General features: G+C 42.4%; 1 protein-coding gene across 1 annotated transcript in view; it reads left to right on the plus strand.

Moving 5' to 3' along the window:
* GRIN3A (glutamate ionotropic receptor NMDA type subunit 3A) overlaps positions 1-12,888 on the plus strand; it is a 76,247-nt gene that overhangs the window by 1,105 nt on the left and 62,254 nt on the right. The window lies entirely within an intron of this gene.

A 12,888-nucleotide genomic window follows, 5' to 3' on the forward strand; every position in this document is an offset into this window, starting at 1 on the left:
AAACGGCTTTCAGAGAGTGTGTTTGTTGTTGATCTTAATGTGGTCCGTGTGTGGGCACTGCAGGTTGTTCACCAGGTGACACTTCTCACGGAAGTTGCTCAGTGTAACTTGACTTTGCACCAAGCTGAGCTAAAGCGGCAGGATTTTCTGTACTTGTAGTTCATTCATTGGTACGAGATCAGATTTTTGCTAATTCGAGTTGCCTAACTGAAGTTGTGGAAACTGCAGCCTAGCCTCACTGTTTGCTTGATTATATAGGTCATAGTAGAATAGTAAAAACTGAATTTTTTGTGTTTGACAGTCTTAGGCACAAGTAGAAGTAGCATCGGGAGCTAAACTTTCTATCATGCAAAGATTGCAACTTAGTGTTACACACTATGGAGAAAGGTGATAGTATTTTGCAACTGTGTTTGATGCCAGGAGTCACCTTCAGGTAATAGGGTTGGAAGAAAATGCTCTGTTCTGTAAGGCCTGTGCAAGGGAAGTCATAAATAAAATGGTACAAGCTGCCTTTTAAAAGTACAGGGTAAACAGTTGTTTTATCTAAGAAGAGGTAGATCAACTTTGGTCTCAAAATGTAATCAGAAAAAAAAAAGATTGCTGAGTCAATTTGCTTGGCAAAAGCAAATATAAACCACAGCCTGGATCACTGTTAAATTTCAGTGGGTTTGGGGTTTTTTTCAGTTTTTGTGTGTTTGAATTGTGACAGAAAAGGTAGAAGAAGTCTGTGTTAGGTAGCTCCTGGTCTGTAACTGAAGATGTGACTGCTGTATGCTGGTCTGAATCGCAGAGTGGTTTGGGTCGGAAGGGACCTTAAAGACGATCTCCTTCCACCCACTGGCAAGGGCAGGGACACCTTCCACCAGACCTCTCTGCTCCAAGCCTCATCCAAACTGGCCTTGAGCAGGTCCAGGGATGGGGCAGCCACAGCTTCTCTGGGCAACGTGTGCCAGGGCTTCATCACTCTCACAGTCAAGGATTTCTTCCCGATATCCCATCTAACCCTGCCCTCTGGTAGTTTGAAGCTGCTTCCCTTTGTCCTGTCACTGTATGCCCTTGTCAACATCCCCACTCCAGCTCTTTTGTAGCCCCTTTAATTCAGCTAGGTTTTTCTGCCTCAGCAAAACCCATGTAACTCAGGTCTCTCTAGATTTAAGCAGAAACTCAGGGGTAATCAGTGCTGGTGAATTCTGTTATTGATGGTGCCAGTAGCATCCAGGTTTGCTGTTACATCTACCAGCCTTGCAGCTGCAGTCACAATGGTGCTGGAGTCAACAGCCAAAGCTTCCTGAGGGCCAAATCCTGAACCCAGTATTGCCTTGCTCTGGCTGTTAGCATTATTTTATCTTCCATCTTAGAGAAGGGTCTAAGTTCACCTAAAGCTGCCTGAGTTCACAGGATGTGTTCAACACATGCAGCACAAGGTTAGATTTCATTGCTGCTTTCCATGGACTTCAAAGCTCCTGCTTAACTTTCAAATTGTTCTCAGCAGGGAGCCCAATGGATCAGTCTGTCCAAATCAGGACTTTGTTCTTAAGCAGACTTTAACTGGCATTGCCTTCAGTGACAGTGAAACCAATGCCTGCCACTGCACCTGTGCTGAACAGACTCTGTTTTCCTTTGGGCTGAGCTAAAAAAATAATTACTTTTCAAGGCTCTGTGGATTTAAAAGAAAAAATCTCAGTCTTACTCAAAGGCCAGCAGGTAATACAAGTGTATTAGTCCCTCAAGATTGTCTTGGAGGGGCTGACATCTCTCTGAACACTGGTTTTTTCATACTTCCACTTAATACATACCATTTTAAGGCTGATGCTGGAGGCGGGGCTACAACAGCCTTACCTTGCATACTTCCTAGGGTTACAGGATTTCCAACAGCATATTGGAGCCAGGAGTCCCTGGAGTTGTTGGCCTCAGCAACCTCTGTTGCAAACAGGGATTTTGTGTTGCTCACAGTCCCATGCCAGAGCTGACATGAAAGAGCACACCACAGACCTGTCACCTTGCTGTCTCTACAGACATGGAGCTGCAGACTGGCCTCTTCTGCTGACTGGCCATCTTAGAGGAGGCAGTTGTAAATGACATCGTTGTAGATGAGGCAGATCTTGCTGGTAGGCCCAGGATGCAGATTTTCCAAGAAGAAAAGAAGACTGACATCTAACCCTGCTTCTGAATTGGCACCCCTGGGATCACCCCTCCTACTGATGCTTGGACAGAGCATCTTCCCTCCCACAAAACCACTGCAGCATGCCCTTGGCAGTGCCTGCAGGTATCTTTCTTCCAAGCAGGGACAGAAGCAGACCCAAAACTTGTTTGCTCTCGGAGAGCAGTTTGCACTGTGTGAGTGTGAAGACCATGGCAAACACAACAAACCTAATGTTCACTAGATGCTGCTTCTCCTCAGCATTCGAATCTTTCATTTGAGTGGTTTTAAGGTAGTAATGTCTAGCAAGGTCTCATTTTCCACATGACACCAGGACAGGAAGATACACATGCAATGTCTTGTACTGCTGCTGAATGTTAATGCTATTACTTCATGCAGAAGTTTATAATAGGCAAATATTCACTGTAATTGAAAAGCACGTTGATCTTTGAGCAAATCTTCCCTAACATGGCAAAAAGCAATGCTTAGAATGAAAGGGAAGATAAAGATCCAGAACTGAAATACATTTCAATATGATAATAGTAATACTTCAGATATGTAATGTGAGAGGAAATCCACCGTGTCACAGACGGGCAACTACAGCCAGGTAAGATACATAGACTGTGTTTTCAAAAGTTTGGTGGTATTTCAAGTGTGTTTAAAAATCCATTTCTCATTAAATTCCACCACCCTGAAGCTAAAAAAAGAAAAAAAAGAAAAAGAAGGAGAGCAAAGAGTCTTTCCCCGTGACATTAACAATCACAAGACAACAGCCATCACAAGGTGTGGTACACCATTTGTTTTCCCACATGCAGCAGCTTATTCTGGAGGTTCAGGAGTGTGTTGGCTTCAGCGGAGGCTACACAGAGTAAAATGTGACACACTTTTTTCATTTTATATCTGTGATTTAATTACTAACGTACACTAAGGGTAAATCCAAGTGCAGTTGTGACCTGAAAAAATACTGTTTACTCTTCCCACTTTACTGTCATTTCAGTAAATTTTCACACTCAGTAAGCAAAAGTAACAATTTAACACTGTCATTCAGCAAGCAAAAAAACCACTGGATTTCTTTACTACTAACACAAATGCAAATTGCAGTGAAGCTTCGACAGCTCATTATTTTGGAGGCAGCAGCTCACAAGCACTGATGCCACTGAGGCAAGGCTTGTCACCTTATGTATTTGTGTATCAGGAGAAGCACTTTATTTTTTGATTCCAAGATTGCCAACATCATTAATAATTTTCCCAGGGATGGAACAGGGGAAAAGATCCAGGGAACATGAACCGTAAATAAATACAGTGATATTGCTTCTAGTAGTACAGCTCGGAGCTGAGAGTCTGGGAAGAATGGCCCGTAATATCCATTTTGTTGATGATAGTATCAGAAACACAGGGGAGGTCATGTTTGCAGCAGTGTTCTCTGCATTTAAAGGAGTATTTTTAGTGGGTTTCAGATAAATCAGCACCTCTGATGTCTGTTAACATGAAAGGGAATCTTTTCAAAGCAACTAAACAGAGTAAAGTAATTGCAAACCATCAGTCCCTGCCAGTCTGTCCTTTACCTGGTTTCTTGAGGATCTGAAACTGCACTGCTACCGATTACAGGTATGACTTCAGAAGGGGTCAAAAGAATAAATAAACCTAATCAGAATTCCAGGTTAAACTTAATTTTCTGGTTAAATAGCAAGCTCAGCCTCAGAACAGATGCTGTAAAAAGAAACTGCCTATAAACATTTAATTTTTTCATTTTTTTTTTAAGGAATTAAGCTTTTTTTTTTTTTTTTTTAACAGCTTCCTAATTTTTAGATATATATATATATATCAAACCACCCTGCGTGAGGAATTATAGGTCTTTTTGGAAATAGACAGGAATACCACTGTGAATACAGTGGCCTCAGAAGTCATACTGACCTGCAGGACACTGACTATGCATTGCACCAATGAGGGCAGGCAGAAATTACAGCAAAGGGGTGGAGATGTGGAAAAGCTTCTGCCCAACTAAATGCCCAGAGACACTTTTTTCTTTCCTCCTTGGAGCCAGAATTTCATTTTTGCAGAAAAATGGTTTTGATAGACTGGGGAAAAAGTTGTAATAATTCAATTTTCCAGGGAGAGAATGCAACACACATTGGCTGCTTGGCTGCAGGCTCTGGTCATTCAAACTGTCTTTGCTAATCTGTCTTAGGCCAGATATTGGAAGCTTGTATGAGTTCCTGTGTAGATGAGGAATATGTGTTCAGTCTTTCCCCGTGGTCACCGACCCTCCTCACCTCACGCTGAGTGTGGCACATGCCTGTTGTGCACTTCAAGAGGGTTTATGAGAGGGGCCTTGAGAGGAATCAAGGGCTGAAATTGAGAGGATGTGCAAACAAATGCCCAGTTGCTTCTCTTTCAGTCAGAGACCTCCATGATAGTTCCTCTGTCAAAAATCTTTGCATGGAACAAAGAAAAGGGAAAAAAAAAACCCAAACTAGTCTCTTTTTCTGGAGTTAGAGAATTTAAGGAGGATTCAGTTAATCATAGCCGCAGAAAATCCTTTATCAGAGTGCAGGAAAGTGCTGAGAATGTTTTTATGTCGGTTCAGAATGTTTTTATTTCAGTTCTCTCCTCTGGATAATTTTAAAGTCCCTTGGAGACAGAAAGAGCCAGAACTCCGCTGAGAGAGTGCTCGTTCAGAGCTGGCCAGTAACAAGATTTTCTCATTCCTCATCCTGTGCTGATTCTCTGAAGCAGAAAAGCTGAGTTAACATCAAATTCAGTACCATACATGATGTTTATTTTGGGTTTGGCTTTTTTTTTCTATTCTGGGTGTTCACAAAACAATGTCTTCCTTGCTGCTAGGTCTTTCATAACACACTGCACAAACTCCTGTCAGGGATGAATGATTAAAACATGACAGCATTAAATCATTGATTATTACTTTGCTGAAGGACAGGCATTATCAGAAGAAACATCAGAGAGTACTTGGCTTAATCCACTAAGTAAAAATTATAATTTGGCCTAGAACAGACAAATTTAAAGACAACCTGCTGTCAGATTCTATATGAGTACAGAAGTTACTGTACTGAACAGATTGTTAACAAAGAAAAGTTGGAGTATTCAATATCATTTCCCACAAGAATTTGTCCATGAAAGCCAGAGAAAGTATCCTGTCTTTCCACCAAAATGGAAGTAGAGCTATAGAAACTAGAAAACAACAAAGGATCTTGTGATGTGTTACTCAATTTATTGCTTGTGATTAGATTCAAAAACTACTTGCAAAAGTTCTCAGGGTATATTTGATAAATTTTTTACTATTTAAACCCATGAAATACTGAAAACACACAGTGTTAGGACTTTAGGCTGTGCTGGATCTAGTTACAGTTTTAAGCCCTGAAATAAAATGTTTATCTCATGTCCTATTATTTCCCTCTCTGGATTTCCAAGTAATTTTTAAATGAGAAAGAAAACCAGGCATACCATGGCTAGAATTTATGCATTTATTGTAATCAGCAGAAAACTGGGAAAAGCAGTTTCTTTTACAAACCTAAATTTGCCTTCCAACAAAGACTCAGATTATAAACCCATGTTTCTGTAGGTCTTACTGAAGGGCTTTTAAAGAGTGGAATTGTTGTCTTCTCAATTTGCTTGAATGAGAGAGTGCACCAGATCTCACTGCAATACAAATAGCTGTGCATTGCAGAGTTTGTTCTGAAGAGCTGAAAGCATCCAGAGAAAAGAGGAGGAAGAAAACAAGAAAAGGAAGCAAGAGAGCTGGAAACATCACATGTCAGTGACGCAGGGGGAGAGAAGGAGAAAATAAGCTGAATTGAGAAGAAAAAGAAGAGGTGCCCTTCGCTATCGCTTTACTTTTTGTGGTTCTAGCAGCACAAAACGAGAACTGCATTTTGTAGGAAAGCTCTGGACAAAGAGCTGGGATCACCAAGCACAGGGAAGAATGGCTTGCCTGAATCAGGGTTGAAATCACAGGGGTGTCTTGGTCCCTAGCTAAGGACAGTTACTTCCAGTTACTTCCCAAAAAAGCATTTTTCCCCCTCAAAATGCACTGTCTTCCCTGCAGACTTCTCAGGAAACTGATGAGGCCAGCCTCTAGGAAGCAGTGACGGGAACAGGGATTATGTCAGAGGTAGATAGTGGTTTATTGCTATTGCCAGAAGGACGTCTTGCAAAGGGTGTGAGGCCTTGGCGTGGTTGGGTGTGATTAATAGAAGCCTTTTTTCAAACTTGATGCTGAGAATTAGAGTCCCTCATGATGCTCTGGGACCCAGGGTCAGATATCTTCTGGTCAGGATTTCAGAGTACCAGGTTACTGGGATGCATATAGCAGCTTACTAGTAGGTGCCCAGCAGGGATTTCCGAATAAATAGGAGTAGGTTCAGGCACAAGGACTTTAGGATTGGAGCTCTGGACATTAGGGACTGTTCTTTACTTCTAGTCTGGCCCTGAAAGACTCCACATTTTCCCCAAAACCCTGTCAATCAGCCAAATTGGTTCTCACCACCACAGGGAAAGGATGTGCAGATGGTGGAAGTAGCAGGAGAACTGGGAGGAGGATTTGAGCTTGAGTAGGCGGCACTGATAGATGATTCATTTATTAAGGGAGTCACACTCGAGCAAAGCTGCTTGTTCAAGGGGCTCCTCATCAGCGTGACTCAGAAGTTCTCAGCCTGGCCCCAAGTGCTTCGCAGCTGTCACAGCAAGCTGATAACACTGCTCTTGGTAATCATGGACAGCTCCATGAAGAACTGAGACAGGCATACCACAGCCATTGTTAACATTACATGCTGCCTTTGTGGGGCATCTCAACCAAATTTTGCGTGCAGCTTGCCTTGAGACTTGGATTTGGCTGCAGACAGGGTTCCAGAGCATCTCCCTGTTCAGGCTTGATGTTTGCCACTCAGACCTGGGCTCTGTGTGTCATTCCCCCACAGTGTAGGTCCATACAGCCACTGATGAGCATTTTGCATCCTTGGAGCACAGGAATGCACTGTTGGTACAAGCAGAGAGTAGGTGCCACCCCCATGCCAGGCAGCCACCCCTGTGCCTCTGCAAGCTATCAGTGCCTTATCAGTGAGTGGGGGGAGAATGCTGAACCTCTCAGATGCTCTCTGCTGCAGGAATGGTGAGCTGGGAGAGCCCTCAGAAGCCGACGGGAAGGTTTCCAGTTGGCAGCGGTTTGGAAGGGTCTGGTGTGCAGCGTTAGTGCTGCATAATTAACTTTTATCTGAAATGCTTCAGCCTGGGTAGCTGCAGGCTGCAGATGGGGGGGTGGAGGAGTGGAGGTGGGCACAGGTGCACCCTCAGCTGACACTAAACCACAGTAAATGGGGAAATTACTGTGATCATTCGATTCTTATTATTACACAGGAAAAATCAAATGTTGGGGAGCTCAGAAGAAGCAGGCACCATTTCTTCCTTTTCTTTCTACAATATTTTTATTACTTTTTCTTCACCAGCTTTCATCTGTGATGATACTTTCCAAAGCCTGTTTTACAATGTGGAAAGTACTTGAAATGGATTATAAAAATCTATGAATGTGCTGCACAGGCATATTTTAAACTCTTAGTATTTCCCTGAAGGCATGCTATCCCACTTTCAGCTTCTTTAAGACTGTGAGGGAAATGATTGCCCATGCTGTTCATACGACATTTTACAAGACATTCTAACTTAAGGCAGAGTTAAAAGACAAGATAGATCTTCAAGCATCAACTGAGATTTTAAAAATGAAGTTTTGCATTTGTTGCAAAGAAAGAACTATTAGACATAGCAAATGATAACCAGAAAGAGCAGCTGAAATATGCACCAGCCTCTCTCAATGATGCTACTGATAAAGCAGTTACATTACACTCATTTTAATAGCGTACTCACTCAAACTGGCTTAAAAAGATCTTTTTATTTTGCAAATCAGATGAAAAGTCAGTATCATTGAGTTCACAGTTTGGTAATTTTCCGGTGCTATTTTAGGTGAGAGCATAATTATTTATCACTTTCTGAGTGTGTAAGACTCACTCATATGTAACTGCTTTCTGTAGGACAGCAGTCGTTTTTAAGAATTTTCCATACTCAATGTAAGTATCAGAAGTGAGAAAAACAGATCTGACCTTTATTTGGAGCTGCCCTCCTTTGAGAGTGTACTGAAAGTGTTTTCACTGTGATTTACGTTGTTTTAGCACACATTTAGTATGCTAATACCATAGTGCTGATTTTACCCCTACCTTGGAAGGGCAACAAGGTGAAGGGTGTATGTGCCTGGGTTTCCTCCGCTTAAATTTTTTGTGTGATAGGTAATAAACTATAGAGCTCCAAGGGGACAAATAGATACCTACTGGCAGCCTTGAGGCAAACACAGGTAAATGATTAAAGCAAAAAGCTCTGGTATTTTTTGTTTAAGCATCGAGGCATGAACATTTCAGATGTCTCATCTTCTATCCCTGGAAGTGTTGAAGGCCAGGTTTGGATGGAGCTCTGAGCAACCTGGTCTGGTGTCCCTGCGCATGGCAGAGGGTTGGAATGGGATGGTCTTTAAGGTCACTCCCCACCCAAATCATTCTGTGATCTGTGAAAGTGCCTGCTGCAGAGCTCCAGGGAAATGGTAAAACATGGTAAACATCAGTGTTTCTTCCTCAGAGATTCTGGAGAGAGAAAAAACAGCTATTAATCACCTCTTTAAAAGTTCCTATCACACTGTATCAACATAGAAATAGCCTGGATAGGCTGGTGTGGTTAACAATACTCCTGTGGCATCTGATTAGGAATCTTGCATCAGCAGTCAACACAGGGAAGCCAAAATGATGATTATTCAGTCATCCTTATGATCATCTTTTTATACACATGAATCATTTACGTAGTACAGGGTGCTTACAAGCCTGTTAATTAAAACGTGCTTTTTCACTCCAGTTATAACCCTAAGATTTCTTCAGAGCATGTCATCCTTCTAATGACTTTTATTTCATGTTCATTATGCCGTATTTTGTTTAATGCTATCTTTTGTTGTTTAAATGAAAAATCCCTTAGTGTGGAATACCCTTGGGAAAGGATTCCTTCACACTGAGAGTTTGTTTTAAGAGACAGAGATGGGTGGTGGGTCTGTTTTGGATATTGATGCCCTGAATACCCAGGAATGCTCAAATATTCTCTCAGATGCTCTGTTATCTATCTACTCTTCCATTTTCAGTATGGCATGCTCATTTCATCGTTTCTGTATCTTGTCCATCGGTCTTTGTTCTGAGGTCCTGTCTTCCCCTGTAGGATACTACAGATCCTGAACTTACAGAGTCTATAAACTGCAGAAAAAGGCTGCAAGGCTCTATTGTGATACAAATGATCAGCAACATAAATTGCTCATCGCTCACTGTTCATCTGCACTGAAGAGCACCAAAAATAAGGCACTTATTTATAAATAGCTCAGCCTGCTAGATTCCAGTGAAACACAGTTTCGTATCTTCCCACCATTTTGACAGTGCATATAAATATATAACATGCAGTTATGTGGAAGTGAGCTGTGCCACGATGTCCTCCCGGGGTGTTCACAACCCTTGCAGGTTTGTAAGTGGCAAATTTAGACCTGTGGTGGGATGCAGCAGTGCCACATGATTAGCAGAAGAAAGATGCTCTGTTTGACAGGGAATGGGAGCTTGCTGTCCAGCTCAAGCTGCCCTTGTATTCCTCCTCCCCAGAACTGTACTTTAAGAGGGAAATGAAGGGAGAATTCACAGTGAATAATATATCTGATAATCACCGACTTTTTTTTTTTTTTTTTTCTGCCTGAAAACCACCTGAAATTTCTGGAACAAGCCAGAACAAAGGAATGGCGGCATCCCAGAGCCTTCCAAAACATCTGTGAGAGTGCTTCCTTTTACTTCACTGGCTTTGAGTAAGGACCAGTTTGAGATGCAGTTTTGGTTGTTTAACCAAGCCCATGATTTTTTTATTTTCCAGTCCGATAAACACAGGAATTAGAGATATACATGGAATCTGGAACATGCACATACTCCACGTGTTTGCTTTTGCTGTGCATTTTCCATGAGCAGTTCTCCTAGTGTAATTTGATTACTGAAATGTTCATGAAAAGGGGAGAATGTTCATGTTGAGGAGAAAAAAACAGCTGAAGCGAATCTTTTCAGTTGTGTGAGTGCCTGCATGCTGTTTCTGATGCAATTGACATTTTTAAAAACAATCCAAAAAAAATGTACTCAGACTTCATTTAGTCTGGTATTGTTTTGCTTTGAATGAGGAACTAGTCCAATACGATCTGTGATTTGTTGCTGTGATGCTAAAAATATATTCATAAGCAAACTTCAGACTTCTGTCAACTCTAACCTTTAATTTTACCTGAATTTGAGTTATTTTCACCAGAGTTCCCACTTCGCTTAAAAACTTACAGATAGCCATTCACTAACTATGATCAAGAATAATTCAGACAATTCATCTTTTTGTGGATCCGTACTATGCCAGCACTATGAGAGCAAATGCATGTCTTCGGAGAGTCATACAAAATTATTACAATTTTATTGGAGAATAATAAGCAGCAAAATGGCTTATTATTGTCAGTAAGAGCAGGAGAAATGAGTCTGCAGTCTGACCACTCAACAGGGGACTCCAATGGGAAATTCAGTCCTCTTCAATACAGGTAAAACCACAGGAAAATACAGTGGGCTGAGTACTGGAATAGCTGCTGGTCTACCAGTCCAGGCATGAAGAAGTCCAGATGTATTTCTGTGCTCTGTCAGAAGTCTCCTCTGGAGGACTAAAAGTTGCCAGGGGATGTCAGAATTACCCATGACACACTGACTGTCTGTAAACAATGACTGCCCAACGTGACAATGATGTATCTGCCACTGAAAATGTGGCACTGCTGTGGCATCCCTACTTTTCATGAGTTTTGGTCCTCAACACCTCTTTGCCTGGCCACCCCTGCCCTGGTTTTACAGTCCACATGTGTGTCAATCAGTATGCTCACGTGTGGATAAAATCCTCAGTTACTTGAAGAGGGCTCTCCAGAGGTTGCTTACCTTCCAGAAAAGACAAGCAAACCTGTAACAGAAGATTCTGGTCTCTGTGTCTCCCTTTGTTGCTTTTATTCTCACTGCTGGCTGACTGTTTCACTCCAGTTTGCCAGCTATCTCACAGAGCACTTCTGGGATATCAAAGCTTTATTGCAACAAAATTCAATTCAGCTTATAGTTTTTCACCTCCTCTAGTCCCATCCCAAGTCACTGAAGTTTGTGGAAGCATAATTCTGCACATTGCTGCAATAACTGTAATACATTCCCCATCCCTGGGAGTGTTCAAGGCCAGGCTGGATGGGGCTTGTAGCAAGCTGGTCTCGTGGAAGGTGTCCCTGCCCTTGGCAGGGGGTTGGAATCAGGTGGTCCTTAAGGTCCCTTCCAATCCCATTCTAGGATTCTGTATCTTAGACTGACCAAGACTTGCATTCAAGTGCTAACATCATGTAAACAATGAAAACTGAAACATCGAAGGAAAAAAAATCCCAGTATTCCTGTTTCTTCAGGGAATATACTTTTTTTTTTTTGTGACTGTTTTTGCTGGAGGTTCTCTCTCCCTGAAGCAGCACTGTTTCCTGCAGAGAGAGACAGCAGTTTGTATGTTCTTGCCAAACTCTTTGGAGCGGTGATCTGTCATCCCTTCCTCTCAGGTTGTCTGGGGGAATTAGATACTCCTCTGCAACACTCCCCCTTGCTCAGAGCGTTAAAAAGAATCGCGGTGCCAGAAATAGTCGGCGTGAATTCCTCGTCCCCAGGCTTAGGTTCACCAGACTCTGCAGAGTCATCGTGGATTATTTGCATGGGGATGGAGAGACGCAAACGTCTTGCAGAGATTAGTGAGACATGAAGCTCCCGTATTTTGTAGAAGGCGCTCATCTGTGTTAAACTCCCGGGGCGCGCCTCATTTTCCCTGGTTCTTACCCTCTCCTTCAGGAGGAGGATACAATCACCCACTCAAGGAGCAGAAATAGTGCATGACTAACTATGTCACGGAACAAATGATTAACACTAAGTAGTTTGTGCAAGCTGTTTGCAAACAATCCACGTGCCGACAATTACGCTGGAGCAATTTTGTGAATACCTAACTCAGTGTGTTTTGCATAACTCAAGACTGGCTCCCAGATCATTAAATTCATAACTTCTGTCTCGTTTGCTAAATTCATGAATGTCATTATTTCTTCTAGCCTGTAGAACTGGTAGTGCTAGGCTTGACTGTGTTAGTCTTGGTAACACCGGACTGGCGAAGCTCTCGGAGGGATGGTGACTGAGGAGCTGTTTAAGAGGAGTCACAGCTGCTGTGTTTTTAGAGTTTCTAAGTCGCTTGGAAGTTAACTCACAAGATTATAAGTGCAGAGGAGGGCAGGCTACGCAGGCAGATCCATTAATACATCTGACGCTCTCAGATTTTCAGTGGTACAACTAAAGATGCTGTTTGCTCCAGCCTCGTCCGGAAGACCCACAGACCCAACCACTGGCTGCCCAAATGCATCAGAAGACTCACGGAGTTCATTTTTGAGAGCTGAGAGCCTCTTTGTCAGCTGCAATAGCTCATTAGCTGTCTTCAGGGTCAAAAACTGACCTGTAGAGAGCGTAGCATCCGTAGCCAGCATCCCAATGGATCAGGGTGGGGAGAGCTGAGCACGAGGAAGAAAGACCTTGTATGTTTGTAGGAAGCTCAAGCACAGACAAGAGTTTACTGATTCATTTGGATCAGAATGTTTGGGAGCCTTTTGACTCACA

Source organism: Corvus moneduloides, chromosome Z (genome assembly GCF_009650955.1).
Source record: "Corvus moneduloides isolate bCorMon1 chromosome Z, bCorMon1.pri, whole genome shotgun sequence".
Lineage (NCBI taxonomy): Eukaryota > Metazoa > Chordata > Aves > Passeriformes > Corvidae > Corvus > Corvus moneduloides.